The 20,667-nt window shown below is 38.2% G+C and overlaps 1 protein-coding gene and 1 pseudogene across 1 annotated transcript in view; one reads left to right on the forward strand and one right to left on the reverse strand.

The window, feature by feature from the left end:
• Positions 1 to 20,667, reverse strand: part of FAM186A (family with sequence similarity 186 member A) — a 77,684-nt gene that overhangs the window by 45,008 nt on the left and 12,009 nt on the right. The window lies entirely within an intron of this gene.
• LOC115518031 lies at positions 7,911 to 19,507 on the forward strand (annotated as a pseudogene).

Consider the following 20,667-nt stretch of genomic DNA (forward strand, 5'->3'; position numbering starts at 1 on the left):
ATTTATGAAAAATTTACAGCTAGCATCATACTTAACGGTGGAAGTCTAAAGTGCTCTAAGGATTCTGCTCTAATCACTTTTATTCAATATTGTATGAAGGTCCTACCCATCACAATAAGGTAAGAAAAGGAAATAAAAGAATAAAATTTGGAAAGGGAGAAGTAAAATGGTTTCTATTTACAGACAAAAACATTGTCTATGTAAAAACTCTACCAAAAACCTACCATTAACATGTTCACAGGATAGGAGACCAGTATACAAAAATCAAAACTTGTATTACTATAAAGTAGCAATAAATTGGAAATTGAAATGTAATCAAACTGTCATTTCCAATACACTTAAAAACATGAAATATGGAGGTAAACATTTTACAAAATGAGTGCAAGATCTGTACATTGAAAAATGAAAAACATTAAACAAATAATAATGAAAAGAAAAGAAAATGAAAAATGAAAAACATTGATGAAAGAAATCAAAGATCTAAATAAACAATGACGATACCAAGCACAGGCAAGGATATAGAGCAACTGGAACTCTCATACATTGCTGGTGGAAATGCAAAGTAGTAAAGCTACCTCAGATAACAGTTTGGCAATTTCTTATAAATGTATGGTTCCATATGACCTAGCAATACCATTCCTAGGTATTTACTCAGGATAAATGAAAAGTTGTGTTTGTACAAGAACGAATACATGAATGTTTGTAGTGATTTTATTCATAATTTCTCCAAACTGGAGACAACCAAAATATCCTTCAATTGCTGAATGAATACTTTATGCTAAAATGGAGTCAAATGACTACATAGGGTGATTTGATTTATATGGCATTCAGGAAAGGGAAAACTATAGGGACAGAAAACTAACAGCTGCCAGGGGCTGGGGCTTGGGGAGGGGTAGACTACAAAAGGGCAAAGAGGAATATTTTGAGAAGATGGAACTATTTTAAATCTGGATTTTAGTGATGGTCACACATCTGTATGCCTTTACCAAAATTCCCAGAATAAGACATCAAAAGGGTAAATTTTATAGCACATGAATTTTACCTTAATTTAAAAAAATCCCCCAATTAAAAAAGCAAGCCTCAAAAATCTCATGTTTGTCATATTTGAAATAGAATTAAGAATAATACCTATCCATATTGGATATTCATGGGGATTAAATGAGATAATTTATAGATAAACTTTTGCCATAGGTAACATGATAAACACTATAAATGCTACAAATTATTAAGTAGTTACTATGTGCCACAGAGGCAGAAGAGTCAGAATGAGAGGGTGGGCAGAGAAATCACCATAATTTGACCATCTAATCTAGTGTGGGGTAGAACAGAACCTGAGATGCAGGTAATAATAGCAAAAGCAAAATGAACATTTGTGTACCCATTGTCCAGCTGAAGAAACAATGTCTTTAAAGGCTCCTGTGCCCCCCATAGCAGCTATATCCCTTTCCCAATGCCAGGAGATAACTACTATCCTGAATTTTGTTCTCTGTACTTTTACTACTATAACAGATTTAATGATGACCTTCCCCCAAAGGTATCAGGTCATAGTCCCTGGAATGTGTAAATGTTACTTCGTATTGAAAAAGGTGTTGCAGACTTTCAATCTGGAGTTCTCTCTTGTCCAGCAAGACAGCAGATGCAGAAATGAAAATGAGAGAGGCTAATGTCTGGGAGGAGACAAGAACCCTGAACAGGAGTTTTGTCTCTGTTTTTATTGAGCTCTCAAGATTTTACATATGTGGCGAATGTGCAGAAGGAAACAATCAGAGAGTGACCATTAACCTGTGTGTGTAAGAAGCAAAGGGTTTGGGGGGCAATTGGCATTTGAAGTTGAGATCAAAGCACAATGATATACTGGAGCCAGATGGAAAGTGTTTTCCTGTAGGTGATACAACTAATTAGCTGTTATCTTTAAAGTTTAATATTGATGGAGCATACAGCTTTAAAGATAAATTACTCATCTCACTAGCTAACCTTGGGCGCTTTCTCCCTGCAGCACCCTATGCTTTGTTTTACTTAATGTCTAGCCCTGGACGCTTTCACTCTGTGGTGGCTTTCTGCCCTAAGCCTTGTTAACCCATTGGTGCAAGTTTAGAGAATTCTTTGAAGATGTGATTAAATTAATCATCTTGAGGTGAAGAGATTGTTTTTGAAGTATCTCAGTGAGCCCTATTACTATCACAAGTGTCCTTGTAAGAGGGAGATAGAGGTCAAGATCACTGAACCTACAGAGAAGGTTCAATGTGAAAATGAGGCAGAGAGAAATTTGAAGTTGCTGGCCTTGAAGATTGGAGTGATGTGGCCACAGCCAAAGAATGCTGGCAGCCACCAGAAGCTGGAAGGAGCAAGGGATGGATTCTCCCCGAGGAAGGGTCCATAGAGAACGCAACCTCGCTGACATCTTGGTTTCAGTCACAGTGACCAGACTCAGTGTCTGGGTCATCTGATCTCTAGAACTGTGAGAGAATAAAGGTCTGTTGTTTTATACCACCTGTTTGACAGAAATTTGTTTTAGCAGAGAGAAACCAGAACACGTCACCCCAAAATATGCCTCTTTGATGTAAAAACTATTGAGCCAAAGGCAATGAAGAAGCAACAAATGCAGGAAAATCTCCCTCTACCCTACTTCGTTTCTGCCTAAAGGCAGGATAAAACTCTTTCTACTGAAGACAGATTTATTAGCATCAAAATAATCTGGTGCATAGTAACCTTCCCACAGTTCACCACCATTGCTCTCCTTTGTCCTGTCATCTAGCCACAGATTTACTATTCTTTGTTGAAGATGCTACTATAAACTGCTTTGAGTTACTCTGTTTCAATTTCTTCTGTATGCTGTATACATACATACATACATACATTTCTTCTGTATACACTACACGTGCTAATGAGCTCTTTATCTTTTGTTAATCTGTCTTTTAAAGAGCCCTGGCTGAAAACTTAACATGGATAGAAGTGAAGTTTTGCCTCCCCTGCAGCAGACACACACGCGCATATCCCTAGACAATAGATGGTGTCGTTTTGCCTGTTCCTGAATCATTCTGTATATACTCGTGTGACTTACTTTTTTCCCTCAACATTGTGTTTTCTAGTTTACCCATGGTGAAGTGTGTATCTATAGTGAACTTACTTCCACTGACATCTATTTAATATTTTGTTGTGTAAATATGTTATAATTTATTTATTCGTTTGTTCATTCTGTATTTGTTTGTTACCAGTATTTTGATTTTACAAATGATGATGGAAACATTTCTGAAAATTCTTCCTGTTGCATATATGCAAGAGTTTTTCTAGAGCTGTGGTATCTGTAAGGGTTAAATTGTAGTGTAGGGCTAACCTGTAGCCTTAAGAAATAACAGCTTTGTTTTAACACTGTAGATTAAGAGATAACAGCCTTGTCCTATCAATCAAGGGAACAAAAGTTCAAGGAAAATCAACTGGATTAGTGTTTGATTGGATTGGGGCAAGGGCATGTCTGAACTGTTTCCACCCCCATCTGGGAACTATTTCTTTGTTCTGTTCCCAGGTGATGATAAGATGATGTGGTCACCTATGAAAACTCTGTACCAGGGCTGTTCGAGACCTCACTCTGGTCAAGAGTGTCAGTCCCGATCGGTTGGCCTTGCCTCTCATTGCAATAAACTTTGTTGTGACTGTCACTGCTGCCCGTAGCATTCTGTTTCAGGAGTCCTGTGGATGCAACAGTATCCACTATGGTAGCCACCAGCTACATGTGGCTACTGAGCAACTGTAACAGGCAAGTGTGACAGGAAATACATTTTAAATTAAAATAAACTAATCCAAATTTAAAAACTAACAATTCATTTATTGGAAAAATTTTACCTTTGAAAGAACTTGGTATGTGAATCTACTGCTTCAAATATAAATTTTATAAATCTAAATATAGATCAAATATTTCTAATGAAAATTTACCATGCAATTTGTGATGTACTGTAAGAGCAAAATACAGGCTGGGTTTCAAAGACCCAATAACGAAAACAATGTATATCTCATTAATAATTTTTATATTGATTAAATGTGGAAATGATACTATTTGGAATAAAATTTATTAATTTCACCTCTATCTTCTTACTTTTCACATAGTGGTTTTTAGGAAATTTTAAAAAATATTTTGTTTTAGGGGCGCCTGGGTGGCTCAGTCGGTTAAGCGGCCGACTTCGGCTCAGGTCATGATCTCACGGTCCGTGAGTTCGAGCCCCGTTTCGGGCTCTGTGCTGACAGCTCAGAGCCTGGAGCCTGTTTCAGGTTCTGTGTCTCCCTCTCTCTGACCCTCCCCTGTTCATGCTCTGTCTTTCTCTGTCTCAAAAATAAATAAACGTTAAAAAAAAAAAATGAGAAAAAGAAAAAAAAATTTTGTTTTAAATTCCAGTATAGTTAACACACAGTATTATAATAGTTTCAGGTATACAATATAGTCATTGAACAATTCCATTCATCACCCAGTACTCATCACAAGTACACTCCTTAATCCTCATAGCTTATTTTACCCACTCCCCAACCCACTTCCCCTCTGGTAACCATCAGTTTATTTTCCATAGCTAAGAGTCTGTTTCTTGGTTTCTCTCTCTTTTTTTCTTTTTTGATAGCTCCTTTCTCATTTGTTTCTTAAATTCCACTTATGAGTGAAACCATATGGTATTTGTCTTTCTCTGACTGATTTATTTTGCTTAGCACTATACTCTTAAGCTCCACCCATGTTGTTGTAAATGGCAAGATTCCATTGTTTTAATGGCTAAATAATAATATTCCATTGTTGGGGTGCCTGAGTGGCTCAGTTGGTTAAACGTCTCACCTCGGCTCAGGTCATGATCTCGTGGTTTGTGAGTTTGAGCCCCGCATTGGGCTCTGTGCTTTGGATTCTGTGTCTCCCCCCTCTCTCTGCCCCTCCCATGCTCATGCTCGGTCTCTCTCTGTCTCTCAATAATAAATAAACGTTAAAAAAAATAAAAAAAAAATATTCCATTGTATACATATGCCACATCTTCTTTATCTGTTCATCTATCAATGGATATTTGGGGTGCTTCCATAATTTGGCATTATAAATAATGCTGCTATAAACATAGAGGTGTATATATTTTTTGAATTGGCGTTTTCATTTTCTTTAGATAAATACCTAGTAGTGCAATTATTAGATCATAGGGCAGTTCTATTTTTAATTTTTTGAGGAACCTCCATATTCTTTTCCACAATGGCTGCACCCGTTTGCATTGCCACCAACAGTGCAGGAGCATTCCTTTTCTTCATATTCTCACCAACACTTGTTGTTTCTTGTGTTTTTTATTTTAGCCATTATCACCGGTATGAGGTGGTATCTCACTGTAGTTTTGATTTGCATATCTGTGGTGAAGGGTGATGTTGAGCATCTTTTCATGTGTCTGTTGGCCATCTGGATGTCTTTTTTTTTTAACGTTTTTTTTTTTTTAATTTATTTTTGAGACAGAGAGAGACAGAGCATGAATGGGGGAGGGGCAGAGAGAGAGGGAGACACAGAATGGGAAGCAGGCTCCAGGCTCTGAGCCATCAGCCCAGAGCCCGACGAGGGGCTCGAACTCACTGGACCGCTAGATTGTGACCTGAGCCGAAGTCGGACGCTTAACCGACCGAGCCACCCAGGCGCCCCTGGATGTCTTGTTTAGAGAAATGTCTGTTCATGTCTGCTGCCCATTTGTTAATTGGATTATTTGGGTTTGGGGTGTTGAGTTGTATCAGTTCTTTATATATTTTGGATACTAACCTTTTACTGGATAGGTCATTTGCAATGCAAATATCTTCTCCCATTCAGTACACTGTCTTTTAGTTTTGTTGTTTCCTTTGCTGTACACAAGCTCTTTATTTTGATGTAATCCCAATAGCTTATTTTTGCTTTTATTTCCTTTCCTTCAGGAGCTATATCTAAAAAAAATGTTCTACGGCTGATGTCAGAGAAATTATGGCCTGTGGTCCCAGAGAGGGGACTTACCACAGCTGCTGCCAGGATCACGATTCCACAAAGCTCACAGTTTCAGGAGATGCAGTTTTGGCAAGGTTTGTGCTGGTCTTCTGGGGGAGGGGACCTACAGCACCAGTACTGAGACAAGCCCGGCTGGAGGGGGCAGATCCCCAAAGCCTGGTGGGGGGTGGGGCATGGTGTAAGCAAGTTAAGAAGTGAATGTTGGGGTAGTGCTGGTTCTTGCAATGGCCATGTGTTTATACTGGGATAAAGGGAGGGAAATGTGCCTGCCAGCTCCTTTGTTCCTGGAGAAGTCTCCCAATGAAGCTGCCCCTCCAGTACATGCTCTGAGATTAGTAAACAAATCTCTTTCCCATATACCCCAGGCATCTTTCAAACTTCTGCTTCTGTGCTGTTTCTCCATGGGTTATTTGTTGCTCTATGGCATTAAGTGTAAGGACTCAGTTTCCTCTGGCCTTCCTGGCTCTCCCAGAGTGAGCCCACTGATTTTTTAAATTCTAGGCTTTGGCTTGTGTCCCTGAAGCACAGATAAGATGATGAGATGAGATGAGATGAGATGAGATGAGATGAGATGAGATACAAATAAAATTCTAGGCTTTAAGTTCTGCTGGTTGGAAGAATTCATGAAATTTGGCCCCTCTGGTTTTCAAAGCCAAACATTATGGAGAATCAGTCTCTCTGGTGTAATAGCAGGTTTCTTTCCCTACTCCATGCCCACAGGTCCTCCCTCCAGGGGAGAGTCCAGTGAATCCCTTTAGCTCCTCACTGTGTCTCCACCCTTCCTACCCTCTTCAGTGTGGCCTCTTCTCTACATTTAGCTGTGGAGTTTGATCTGCCAGTCTTCAGGTTGTTTTCTGGGTTCTGATGTGAGTGTTATGTAGTTGTATACATGGGACAAGGTGAACAGGGTCCTCCTACTCTGCTATCTTCCCAGCAATCTCTCTCTCAGTATATCTTTTTATGTAATCTGACTTTTACCACCATAGTAATGTTTTACAAACCATTCACATAATAAATAAACTGTTGAAACCAACCAGTATATAGGGTGACAAGAAATGGATACAAACACTAACAACTGAAGTTAATTATACACAAATGAGTAATATAACCACATTGGGAAGAAAAAAAACTAGCTAGTACCCTTGGGGGAAAAAATAATAATTTAAGGTTAAATACAAAGAATGGTTCATAAATGCTATACTAGTCAGTAAATGTATTTCTTGCATGGAAATGAGTTAGCAACTCTGAAACTACTCTATGGGTACATTAGAAATGAATGAATAAATAAATGTATTGTAGATAATAAGAACAGGGTTTCTCACTCTTATGAAAGAAGTTACAAATAAGGAATAGGAAAAGACTAAAAATGAACCCTATGGTATAGGATTGGAACCTGAACTATCAGTATTAAATCATGTTTTAAATATACACAAAGATAAATATAGATGTATATATCTACATAGGCTAATACATATACATATACATATACATATACATATACATATACATATACATATACTTTCTAGCTCTCTTTGGTAAGAGGGCCTAGAAGAAACGACACTCCAGTAATAATGAACACACCTAGCCCCAAATCTTGGTTTCTAAACATCAGTCTCCAATAAAAGGAACAAGAGTTTTTGGAAAAATCATTGATTTCAGGGCTGGACAGGGAATGTATAAGATGATCCTGGAACATCTTGTGGTTCCAGAGAGATAGATAGATAGATAGATAGCCACTTGTTGAAAGAACACAGGAGTCGAGATACGTTCATCAGATTATTCCTTTCTGCCTGTGGACACTGCTGAGTAAGCATCATTAAAGTCTCCCCTCCCACAGCTGTGACGTCTAAGTCAGAATCTACTAAAGAGCCTGAATGGCTGCAGAAGCTTTTTTATTGGAGGTTTGAGCTTCGAAACAACTGATAAGAGTCTGAAGAGCCATTTTGAGCAGTGGGGAACACTCACTGTGTGGTAATGAGAGATCCAAACACCAAGTGCTCCAGAGGCTTTGGGTTTGTCACCTATGCCACTGTGGAGGAGGTGGACGCAACCATGAATGCAAGGCCACACAAGGTGGATGGGAGAGTTGTGGAACCAAAGAGGGCTGTCTCAAGAGAAGATTCTTAGAGACCTGGTGCGCACTTAACCGTGAAAAAGATTTTGGTCGGTGGCATTAAAGAAGACGTTGAACAACATCACCTGAGAGATTATTTTGAACAGTAGGGGAAAACTGAAGTGATTGAAATCATGACTGACCGAAGCGGTGGCAGAAAGAGAGGCTTTGCTTGTGTGACGTTTGATGACGGTAACTCTGTAGACAAGATTGTCATTCAAAAATACCAGACTGTGAACGGCCACGACTGTGAAGTCAGAAGAGCCGTATCTCAGCAAGAGATGGCCAGTGCTTCATCCAGCCAAAGAGGTCGACGTGGTTCTGGAAACTTCGGTGGTGGTCACAGAGGTGGTTTTGGCGGGAATGACACCTTTGGTTGTGGAGGAAACTGCAGTGGGCAAGGTGGCTTTGGTGGCAGTCGAGGTGGCAATGGATACAGTGGCAGTGGGGATGGCTGTCACAGATTTGGTAATGATGGAAGCAACTTTGGAGGTGGCGGAAGCTGTAATGATTTTGACAATGACAACGGCCAATCTTCAAACTTTAGACCCAGGAAAGGAGGCAATTTGGGGGGGGCCGAAGCTCTGGCCCCTGTGCTGGTGGAGGCCAATACTTTGCCAAACCACAAACCCAGCGTGGCTATGGTGGTTGCAGCAGCAGCAGCTATGGCAGTGGCAGAGGTTTAAAAAAATATTTTTTATTTTATTTATTTATTTTTTAATTTTTTTTAACGTTTATTTATTTTTGAGACAGGGAGAGACAGAGCATGAACAGGGGAGGGTCAGAGAGAGGGAGACACAGAACCTGAAACAGGCTCCAGGCTCTGAGCTGTCAGCACAGAGCCTGACGCGGGGCTCGAAATCGCGGACCGCGAAATCGTGACCTGAGCCAAAGTCGGCCACTTAACCGATTGAGCCACCCAGGCGCCCCTAAAAAAATATTTTTAATGTTTATTCTTTGAGAGAGAGAGAGAGAGAGAGAGAATGAGCAGGAGAGGAGTAGAGGGAAGGGGGGGGACACAGAATCTGAAGCAGACTCCAGACTGTCAGCACAGAGCCCGATGCAGGGCTCAAACTCACAAACCGTGAGATCATGACCTGAGCCGAAGTCAGACGGTTTTAGGTTTTAATTGCTACCAGGAAACAAAGCTTAGCAGGAGAGAAGAGTCAGAGAAGTGGCAGGGAAGCTACAGGTTCCAACAGTTTTGTGAACTCAGCCAAGCACAGGGGTGGCAGGGCCTAGCTGCTACAAAGAAGACACATTTTAGACAATACTCATGTGTATGGGCAAAAAACTTGAGGACTGTATTTGTGACTACTTGTATAACAGGTTATTTTAGTTTCTGTTCTGTGGAAAGTGTAAAGCATTCCAACAAAGGGTTTTAACATAGATTTTTTTTTTTGCACCCATGCTGTTGATTGTTAAATTAAAAGTCTGATCATAACGCTGCATAAATGTGTCTTTAAAAAAAAAGAAAAAGAAAAAGAAAGAAAGAACACAGGAGTCAACCTGAAGGAGCTCCTAATGGCCAAATCTGGAACAATTGAAGCAATAACAATAATAATAATAATAATAATAATAATAATAAATTATAACCTACAGGATAAAATAAATATCTGAGTCTCTATCAATATTAGTGAATAAATAAATGGAAGAGGTAGTTCTTGCTGGCACAGAGTTCCAATTAATAAATGTGGAAGAGGGGCGCCTGGGTGGCTTGGTCGGTTAAGCGTCCGACTTCGGCTCAGGTCATGATCTCACGGTCTATGAGTTCGAGCCCCGCATCGGCCTCTGTGCTGACAGCTCAGAGCCTGGATCCTGTTTCAGATTCTGTGTCTCCCTCTCTCTCTGACCCTCCCCCGTTCATGCTCTGTCTCTCTCTGTCTCAAAAATAAATAAACGTTAAAAAAAAAATTAAAAAAAAAATAAAAAATAAATGTGGAAGAGGGAAAAGAAAATTACCCTTAGGTAACATCACAGTAATAATTGTTGCAGACAATATCTATCAATGAATTCCAAAATTCAGTGGACAAAAGTTGGAGAAGACACAGAACGTGCATAGTCTCAAAGTATCTTCCCCAAGGTATTTATTAACTACACAGGGAAAAATAGTAACTTTACAGTAAACAAATCATTTTAACCAAGTGATCAAGGTCAACATAAGTCACAATGCAGACCCCTGTAATATGATGTACTAAGGATGAAGATCATTTATGGGGTATTTTTGCCCCCAAAATGCATAATCCCAATCCCATCATGAAAAATATTAGAGAAACCAAAAGTAAGAGACATTTAAAGAAGTTACATTCTTTGAAAATGTCAAGATCTCGAAAACAATGAACAACCAAGGAAATGATACAGACCACAGAAGACTAGGGAGAAAGTAGGTGCTCTATGAGACCCTGGCTAGGATCCTGGGACAGAAAAACACATTAATGAGAAAACTGATAAAATCAAATGAGATCTTCAGTTAATAGTATTGTATAAATTTTAATTTCCTGATTCTGGTAGTGTACTATGGCTATGTAATATGTTAACATTAGGGGAAGCTGATCTGAAAATATATGGAAAATCTATACTGTTTTGTGGCTTTTCTTTAAGTCTAAAATTTTTATGAAATAAAAAAGATTGAGAAAAAATTATTTTGCATTATTTACTACAATTAAATCAATGCATACTTGATTGACCAGCAATTCCATTCATAGATGAAATGCATGCATATGTGTACCAAAAGATATTCACAGAAATGTTTATAGTGATATTATTTCTGGTAGAGAACAACAGTAGAATGGATAAAATCATAAAATGGAATGATAATAACAAAAATTAATGAACTATAGTTCCATACAAAGAATCTCCTGAACATAATATTAAGCAAAAGAAACCAGACATTAAAGAATATATACTGCATGATTCCATTTATCGGGCAAAATCAACCTACAATGTTAAAGATGAAGATAATTGTCTTTTGGGAAAATGGGGAGGTTTATGTGGTACAGGTAATATATATATATATGTGTATATATATATATGTATATATACATATATATGTATATATACATATATATGTATATATACATATATATATATTTCTGGGATTTGTATATTTTGTGATAATTCATGTAGTGCTTTTATTTATTTATTTATTTATTTATTTATTTATTTATTGGGAGAGTGCAAGCAGGGAGGGGCAGAGAGAGGGGGACAGAGGATCTGAACCTGGCTCTGCACTGACAGGCTGACAGCAGCAAGCCCAATGTGGGGCTCGAACTCTTGAACTAGGAGACCATGACCTGAACCAAAGTCAGGCGCTCAACCAACTGAGCTACCCAGGTGCTCCTCATGGAGTATTTTCAACTATGAGTTTTCACTTACGTTTATTATAATTTTTAAAGTTTTTAAAAGAAGAGTTCAACCAATGCTTCCATTCTAGATGAAGTTACATGGACAAGATTCATCCTCTTATATAAAACAACTAAAAGAAGTCCACCTAAAATGATTATAAACCCCAGGGCTCACACAGGGAGGAGAAGTATATTCTGTTCCCAGATTGACTAAAAAGCTTAGTTCATAGGACATCTTATGGAGTATTCAGACAGGCTTTTGCCTCATAGTGGGGGCAAAATTAGCTGTAGACTAAACGCTCCTATAGTCTCATCTAACAATGAACAAAAGGATCAAACTACTGCTACATAAATGTGTCCTAAAAGTTTGAAGATATTTATCAGATTAGAAAAATGCCCAGCATCTAGCAAGATAAAATTCACAATATCTGACATCCAATAAAAAAATATCAGGCAAAAGGAGTGACATCAGGGAAGATAGCTGAGGAGGAAGCACAGGAATCCATCTCTCCAACTAAACAACTGTATTGGCAGAGTCTATCTGATTTAACTAATTTGGGATTCTGGGGTTTATTCAATGCTTTACAACTTTTAAGGGAAGGCTTGACCAGTAAAGTGTAATTTCAGCCTTTAGAACTATAGCCGGTATCCATTCCCCACCTTCCACCCCTGTTACAGGAAACGTTCCTAGAGCACCTTACAAGAGCTAGAGTAGGCAATAAGTATCTTCTCTTGTAAGTAAGAGATCTTTGTTCTGATTGTGAATTATTGTTTCAGATCAGGGAGGTGCAGATACAAAGCCAGGCTAGCGTTGTTGGAATCTCCACTGAGTGAAGCAACTTTCAAGGGGTTTAAAGATATAGCTTCTGCTCTTTTCCTTTCAGTTTCTTTTTTGCCCCTTTGGGAGCCAGACATTTAAAGAGTAGGAAATCCAAAAGCAATTATATGTTTGGGGGAATTTAGAAAATCATTATGCATGCCCAAAAAAAGATGCAGGCTGATGCCTGGCACATAGAGATTAAAACAAACAAACAAAACAAAACAAAAAAACCCCTGGAGGTAGTGGAGAAGGATATTTTCATTTTCAGACTTACCATATTATAACATTCAAATGTCCAATTTTCAACAATAACAACAAAATCACAAGAGACACAGAGAAATAGGAAAGCATGTTCTATTCAAAGGGAAAAAAAGTTGTAAAAACCATCAACAAGGAAGCCCAAATTGCAGTCTTCCTAGACAAAAACTTTAATAAAATAATAAAATAAAATAAATAAAAATTTAAAATAAAATAAAAATTTTAAATAAAATAAAATAAAACAACTGTCTTAAAGATACTTAAAGAGTTAAAGGAAGACATGGACAAGGTCAGGAAAATTATGTATGAACACAACAGGAGTATCAATAAAGATATTTAAAAAAAACATAAAAAAGATCCAAAATGAAATTCTGGAGCTGAGAAGTATATCTGAAACTTCCAAAAACAAAACAAACAAACAAAAAAGAAAGAAAAGAAAATTCCACTAAAAGGATTAAAAATCAGATTTAAGCACACAGAAGAATAAGCTAACTTGAAGATAAGATAGTTTAAATGATGGAGTCTGAGGAACAGAAAGGTAAAGTGAACAGAACCTAAGGGACCTGTGGAACACCATAAAGAAAGCAATATATACATTGGAGGAGTCCACAAAGGAGACAAGAGAAAGTGACAGATTATTTAAAGAATTACTGGCTGAAAACTTCCCAAACTTAAGGAAATACATGAAAGTACAAATCTAGAAGCTCAATGAATCCCAAGTATGCTGAACTCAAAGAGACCCATGCTGCGACAAATAATAACCAACTATCAAAAACCAAAGAAAGAATGTTCAAAGTAGCAGTAGAGACACAACTATCACATACAAGGATCCCCATGAAGATTATTAGCAGAATTTTCATCAGAAGCCTTGGAGGCCCCAAGTCAATGGGTTGATGTATTCAAAGTGCTGAGAGAAAAAAAAATGTAAATCAAGAATTCTATATCTGGCAAAAGTGTCCTTCAAAAATAAGGAAGAAATTAAGACATTACCAGACAAACAAAAGCTGAGAAAGTACATTACCACTAGACCTGTCCCATAAGATATGCTAAGAAGAGTCAGGTTGAAATGAAAGTATTCAAAACTCTGTGGAGGGGAAATAAAGATCCTGATAAAGTCAAATACATAGGCAATTATAAAAGCTAACAGAATCGTAATTTTGGTTTATAACTCCATTTCTTATTTTCTACACTATTTTTTTTTAATTTTTTAATGTTTATTTTTATTTTTGAGAGACAGAGCATGAGCTGGGGAGGGGCAGAGAGAGAGGTAGGCACAGAATTCAAAGCAGGCTCCAGGCTCTGAGCTGTCAGCCCAGAGCCTGACACAAACAGTGAGATCATGACCTGAACTGAAGTCACATGTTTAACCAACTGAGCCAGCCAGGCACCCCCATTTCCTACATTAAAACACAAATGCAGGGGCGCCTGGGTGGCGCAGTCGGTTAAGCGTCCGACTTCAGCCAGGTCGCGATCTCGCGGTCCGTGAATTCGAGCCCCGCGTCAGGCTCTGGGCTGATGGCTCAGAGCCTGGAGCCTGTTTCCGATTCTGTCTCCCTCTCTCTGTGGCCCTCCCCCGTTCATGCTCTGTCTCTCTCTGTCCCAAAAATAAATAAAAAATGTTGAAAAAAATAAAAAAAATAAAACACAAATGCATAAAAAACAATTGTTAGTCTGTTTGGGGGTACATTATATACAGATGTAATTTGTGACCTCAGTAACTGAAAGGAGTGGGGACAGAGCAGTATAGGGGCAGAGTTGTTGTATGTGATTAAAGTTAAGCTAGTATAAATTCAAACTAAGATTGTGTAAATTTACAAAATTATTTGTAATCTCCTTGGTAACCAAAAAGAAAATAAGTATAGAATATACACAAAAGGAAATAAGAAAGGTATCAAAACATTTCTTTAAAATACACACACACACACACACACACACACACACAGATGACAGTAATGTAAAAAATAAGGGGGAAAGCTATAATGCAAAGAGAAAATAAGTAACAAAATGGCAAAAATTGAGTCCCTCCTTATCAGTAATTACTTTAAATTTTATGAATTAAACCATCTTATCAAAAGCTAGTGATTAGCAGAATAGATTTAAATTTTTTTTTAACGTTTATTCATTTTTTGAGAGACAGAGAGTGAGTGGGGGAGGGGTGGAGGGAGAAGGAGACACAGAATCCGAAGCAGGCTCCAGGCTCTGAACCGACAGCACAGAGCCCGATGTGGAGCTTGAACTCACAAACTGTGAGATCATGACCTGAGCCGAAGTCAGATGTTTAACTGACTGAGCCACCCAGGCACCCCTAGCAGAATAGATTTTTTTTTTAACTATGATTCAACTATATGCTACCTATAAGAAACTCATTTTATTTATTTTTAAAGATTTTATTTTTGGGAATGCAAGCTGGTGCAGCCACTCTGGAAAACAGTATGGAGGTTCCTCAAAAAACTAAAAATAGAGCTACCCTACGACCCAGCAATTGCACTACTAGGCATTTATCCAGGGGATACAGGTGTGCTGTTTCTAAGGGACACATGCACCCCCATGTTTATAGCAGCACTATCAACAATAGCCAAAGTATGGAAAGAGGCCAAGTGTCTATCGATGGATGAATGGATAAAGACGTATTACTCAGCAATCAAAAAGAATGAAATCTTTCCATTTGCAATTACGTGGATGGAACTGGAGGGTATTATGCTAAGTGAAATTAGCCAGTCAGAGAAAGACAAAAATCATATGACTTCACTCATATGAGGACTTTAAGAGACAAAACAGATGAGCATAAGGGAAGGGAAACAAAAATAATATAAAAACAGGGAGGGGGACAAAACAAAAGAGACTCATAAATATGGAGAACAAACAGAGGGTTACTGGAGGGGTTGTGGGATGGGGATGGGCTAAATGGGGAAGGGGTACTAAGGGATCTACTCCTGAAATCATTGTTGCACTATTTGCTAACTAATTTAGATGTAAATTTTTAAAAATGAAAAAAAAAAAAGCCCTCAACCACCACAACTTGTTCTTCATGCTCAATATTCAGTGATGTTAGCTAGTTTAAGGTCCTCTTGAAGCTGATTAGGTTTAGCTGTTGCAATTAGGGTCCTCCTGAAGCTGGAGATGTATCTTTGTCACTCATGTAACAAGGCTGCTATACGAAGAAGAGGAATGGATATTCAGGAGACAATCAGAATGGCAGAGAAGGTAGGGGAGAATAATAGGAAAGCTTTGGAGGCTTGAAGTATAAGAGAAGACAGCTGAAGGATTAAAAGGGTACGTGAAGAGGATATCAAGACTGACAAAGATAGAACTCACAATTTTGTCGAGAACTGGCACTATTTATCTTCATCTGGTTTTGGAGACATAACTGCAATGAAATATATTTGCCATGTTGCTCCAAACCAGGGAGACTTGTTTCTTATATTTCAAGACACTTCTCAGGGTTTTCTTTTTCTTATTAAAACATTATTATAAGGAATTTTCCCCTTAATTGCTGGATTGCCACTCAGGACTGGGTGATCTTCAAGTCCCAACACAGAGGTAGGCACTTTCTGTAGTGGGAAGATCCAATACTGAAGTGGTTGTTTGGAAATGTTTATAAAATAGATACACATCTGGTAAATGAATGAACAAAGAAATGAAGAAACATTGATAGAGGAAAGCTTTCACTCTCATTGCTGCTTTTACAATCTCAAATCTGTTTTTAAAAGGAGATTTGAAGCTTTCTGCTGGTTTTAGTTTCTTAAGATCCTTAAAGGCGGGAAACTGAACCTTTGAAATTCAATGGGAGAAAAACAAGAAAGGTATAGGCATTCAAAACCATGTGTAGCAGAAATATCAGGAGACCTCTGACAGATCATTTCATCTCCCTGAATCAGTTTCCATCTGCAAAATCATTGATGAGCTTTTGTGTCAAAAATTAGATCATCTTTGGCTTTTCAAGATGCATGGAATTGTATTGGGCAGAGCTTTCCTGGGCAAGAATGCTCTATTTCATTATACTGCTAATGTAGGAAGCTTCACCAAGCACTGGGGAAAATGGTTTCACTGTCAATGAAGGCTGCTGTGTGAAGCAGGGACCTATGTTTAGTTAGTGTCTGAGTCTATCATCACTTCAATCTTTCCTGTTGAAAAGTGAATTACTGTAATGAGCTCTTATATATGCAGTCAAGCTGAAGAAATGGGAACAGCGTGCTGGTTAACTAGAGACTCCTCTATACCTTAACAATCTTGTTTATGACTAGACTGAAGTCTTCAGGACTCAAATATTTCACTACTTCTCAAAGGGGCTATTCTGGTTATTATCTAAAAGATGTCTAATGAACCATCCCGAACTGAAAAAAAATAAAAGATTTTATTTTATTTTTAAGTACTCTCTGTACCCACCAAGGGGCTCAAACATACAAACCCAAGATCGAGAGTCACATGCTCTACCAACTGAGACAGCCAGGCACCCTATAAGAGACTTATTTTATTTTTAAAATTTTTATTTATTTATTATTATTTTAGAGAAAGAGAGAATGAAAGCTTGCAAGTTGGGGAGGGGCAAAGGGAGAGGGAGAGAGAATCTCAAGCAGGCTTCATGCCCAGCATGGAGCCCCACGTGGGGATTGATCTCACAACTGTGAGGTCATGACCTGAGCTGAAATCAAGAGTCAATCACTTAACTGACCAACTGAATCACCCAGACACCCCACAAATAGACTTTAAATCAGAAAAGATTACAAGAGGTAATAATAAAAGGTCCAATACGGCAAGAAGAAACAGTTATAAACATTTATATGTTTATAATATATAAACATATATTATGTTATTATATGTTATATTATATGTTATTATATGTCTCAAAATAGTCTCAAAATTTAAGAAGTGAAAATTGACAGAATTGAAGACAGAAATAGTTCTATAATAGGGGGAGACTTTCAGTAACAGAACAACTAGACAGAAGATAAGTTAGGAAATAAAGAACTAAAACAACACAGTAAACCATCTAGATATAACAGATGTATACAGAACACTTCAATAGAATACACAGTTTTTTCAAGTGCATGTGGGACATTCTTCAGGAGAGACCATATGTTAGGCCACAAAACAAATATCAATATATTAAAAAATATATCACATGAAGCATTATTTTTTACAAACACAATGAGATAAAGCTAGAAACCAATCACAGAAGAAAAACTAGAAAATTCACGTACATGGAAATTGACATATTCTTAAGCAATAAATGGGTCAAAGATGAAATCACAAGAGACATTAGAAAATATGTATGGATGAAAATGAAAACACAACATACCAAAACTTATAGCATGTGGCAAAAGCAGCGCTAAAAGGGACATTTAGAGGAAAAAACTTTAGGAAGTTTATATGGAAAAAAGATCTCAAGTCAATTACCTAATTTTACATGATAAGGAACTAGAAGAAGAATAAACTAAATCTGAAGCTAGCAGATGGAAGAAATTTATGAACAGTAGAGCAGACATAAATAAAAGAGTAGAGGGGCGCCTGGGTGGCTCGCTTTGTTGAGCATCCAACTTCAACTCAGGTCATGATCTCACACTCATGGGTTTGAGCCCCACGTAGGGCTCTGTGCTGACAGCTCAGAGCCTGGAACCTTGCATCGGATTCTGTGTCTCCCTTTCTCTCTGCCCCTCCCCCACTCACACTCTGTCTCTCTCTCTCTCTCTCTCAAAATAAATAAACATAATAATTAAAAAATTTTTAAATAAAAGAGTAGAGAAAATGAACAAAACAAAAGTTGCTTCTTTCAAAAAAAAAAGAAATCAACAACAATGATAAATCTTTAGCTAGATTGACTAAGAAAAACAGAGAAGACTTAAATTACTAAAATCAGAAACCAACATGGGAACATTACTACTGATTCTACAGAAATAAACAGGATTATGAGAGGGTACTATGAACAATTGTATGCCACCCAATTGGATAACCTAGATAAAATGGAACAATTCCTAGAAACACAAAACATATAAAGACTGAATTTCAAAGAAATATAAAATCTGAAAAGACATAACTATAAAGGGAAACAAATCGGTAATAAAAAACTTCCCAACAAAAAAAACCTCTATGCCAGATGGCTTCATTGATGGAATCTACCAGACTGGAGACTTGATATGTCCCTGAGGTAGGCCAGTGAATGTGTATTGCTGGCCTTGCCACCTGAAAGCAAACTGTTTCTGGTTGTCTTTATTGACAGGTATGAATTTGTCATATCAGTAGCTGCATACCAGCTACCAGAGGATGTGTTAATTTGCTCAAGCAATGAAACCACATCTGGCACACAGCTGCAATTAGAGTCACTATCTGCTTAATTAATTTTACAATAATCCACTTTTAGTCTCCAAGATCCCTCTGTCTTCTGCACAGGCTAAATAGGCAAGTTGAATGAAGAAGTGATGGGAATCTCCACTCTTGCATCTTTCCTTGATGGGGGGAACTTATCTCTACAATTCCTTTAGAGATGCAGTATTGGTTTGGGTTTACTATTTTCTTAAGTAAAGGAAGTTCTAGTGGCTTCCACTTGGCATTTCCCACCATAATAGCCTTTATTCCACAGATCAGGGAATCAATGGGGGGATAATGCCAGCTGCTGATTATGTCTATTCCATCTATGCATTTCAGATCTGGTGAAATAATCACACGATGGGTTCACCATAAATTTTTGGCAGTGTACCATAGTCATTCCTCAAAGGACCCAGCCTTGTCTTTATTCAAAGGGTTCTGGGTCTGTAAAGTGGCTCAAGTCTGGGAACTGATTGAGGGGCCATGACTCTTTTTGTGATTCAGTTTAGACTTTTGTTCACTTGACTTAGAAATTTTCTACTTACATAGTTCAAATGAGAATTTAGTATGCTTCTTATCTATTTCACTTCTAAGAACATCATAATCAACTAGCCAATGTTATAGTTCTTTATAAGGCCATTTTGATTGATGCTTTGACTCTGCTGTCCATTACAGTAACCACAACCGCCTTTGGTGGTTGAGTACCACAACTTGGCCCCTGTCACCTCAGGATTCAATTACTCCCATTGTACTTAGGTTTCCCAATTCAGTGACTGTGTTTCCCACTGTAAGGTCTGGACTAGAAAGACAATCACAGAGCTTCCCAAGGATGCCCAGGCCTCTCTCATAAATTCATTTCTCACAGTCACAGTAAAAGGTATATCTTTTGAACTTCTCTGGAGTGGTTCAGTAGGTTCTAAGTGACAAATCTGCTGTAACATTCCAGTCTCCCTGAGCCTTTGAATTCTTTCTTCTACATTAAACCAGGGCAAGTCTGGTATTTCTTTCTCACTATGGGCAAACTTCTGGTCCACATTTCAGCCAACTGACCAACCAACCAACCAATCAACCAGTTAGAACCTTTTCTAATTCCCCAAGCTGTAATATTAAATACAATTTCTCTGCTTAATGAACCCATATCAATAAATTCAGCCTGACCCAACTTTATGTTCCTCCCATACTCTTATATCCCATATCCCATACTCTTAATACCCATTCCTACACATATTCCCTGGATTTCCATCTGTAAACATGAGAAAACTCAAGTCATTCTTTGGAGTGTAGTGCATGTCCTCATGGATCACACTTTGAACCTCACCTTTAGTGTCCTGCTGCATTTGAGTATAGTTATAAGTCTAGAAACAAAAAGATGTGGTGAGTGTGATTCCTGAAAAAAACTCAGCGTTATCTTGCATGGCACCTGCCTCAAAGAGGTCATTACAGTGTCTTCAGACAATTAAGGGTTAATCCCTTCAGAAAGGAGTGGAGAGGCCACTACTACTATGGGCAAAGAGGCCACTCCCATGGATATGAAGAGGCTGCTCCTATGGAGGGTGGAGAGGTGGTTCCCCTGGTGAAGCACACTCATCAGAATTTAGAGGCTTAATGTCCCAAGGTTTATCAGGGCCTTCCCACACATCCCCATTCCAATTTTCACAGTCCTGTTCCTTCCTAATCAACATCTTCACTTTAACAGTAGACATCCTGCAAGGCTGGGAATTCAACTTGCATTGTAATTCATCCAGTCAGAGAATGAGATTCTTGGTTTAATTTTAAGCAATCTCAGCCATGCAGCTATAGGAGATAAGGGTCTCCTTCAGGACACACAAAGAAGATTTCAGGTCATTCATGTTGTGCTTCG

Source organism: Lynx canadensis, chromosome B4 (assembly GCF_007474595.2).
Source record: "Lynx canadensis isolate LIC74 chromosome B4, mLynCan4.pri.v2, whole genome shotgun sequence".
NCBI classification, from domain to species: Eukaryota; Metazoa; Chordata; class Mammalia; order Carnivora; family Felidae; genus Lynx; species Lynx canadensis.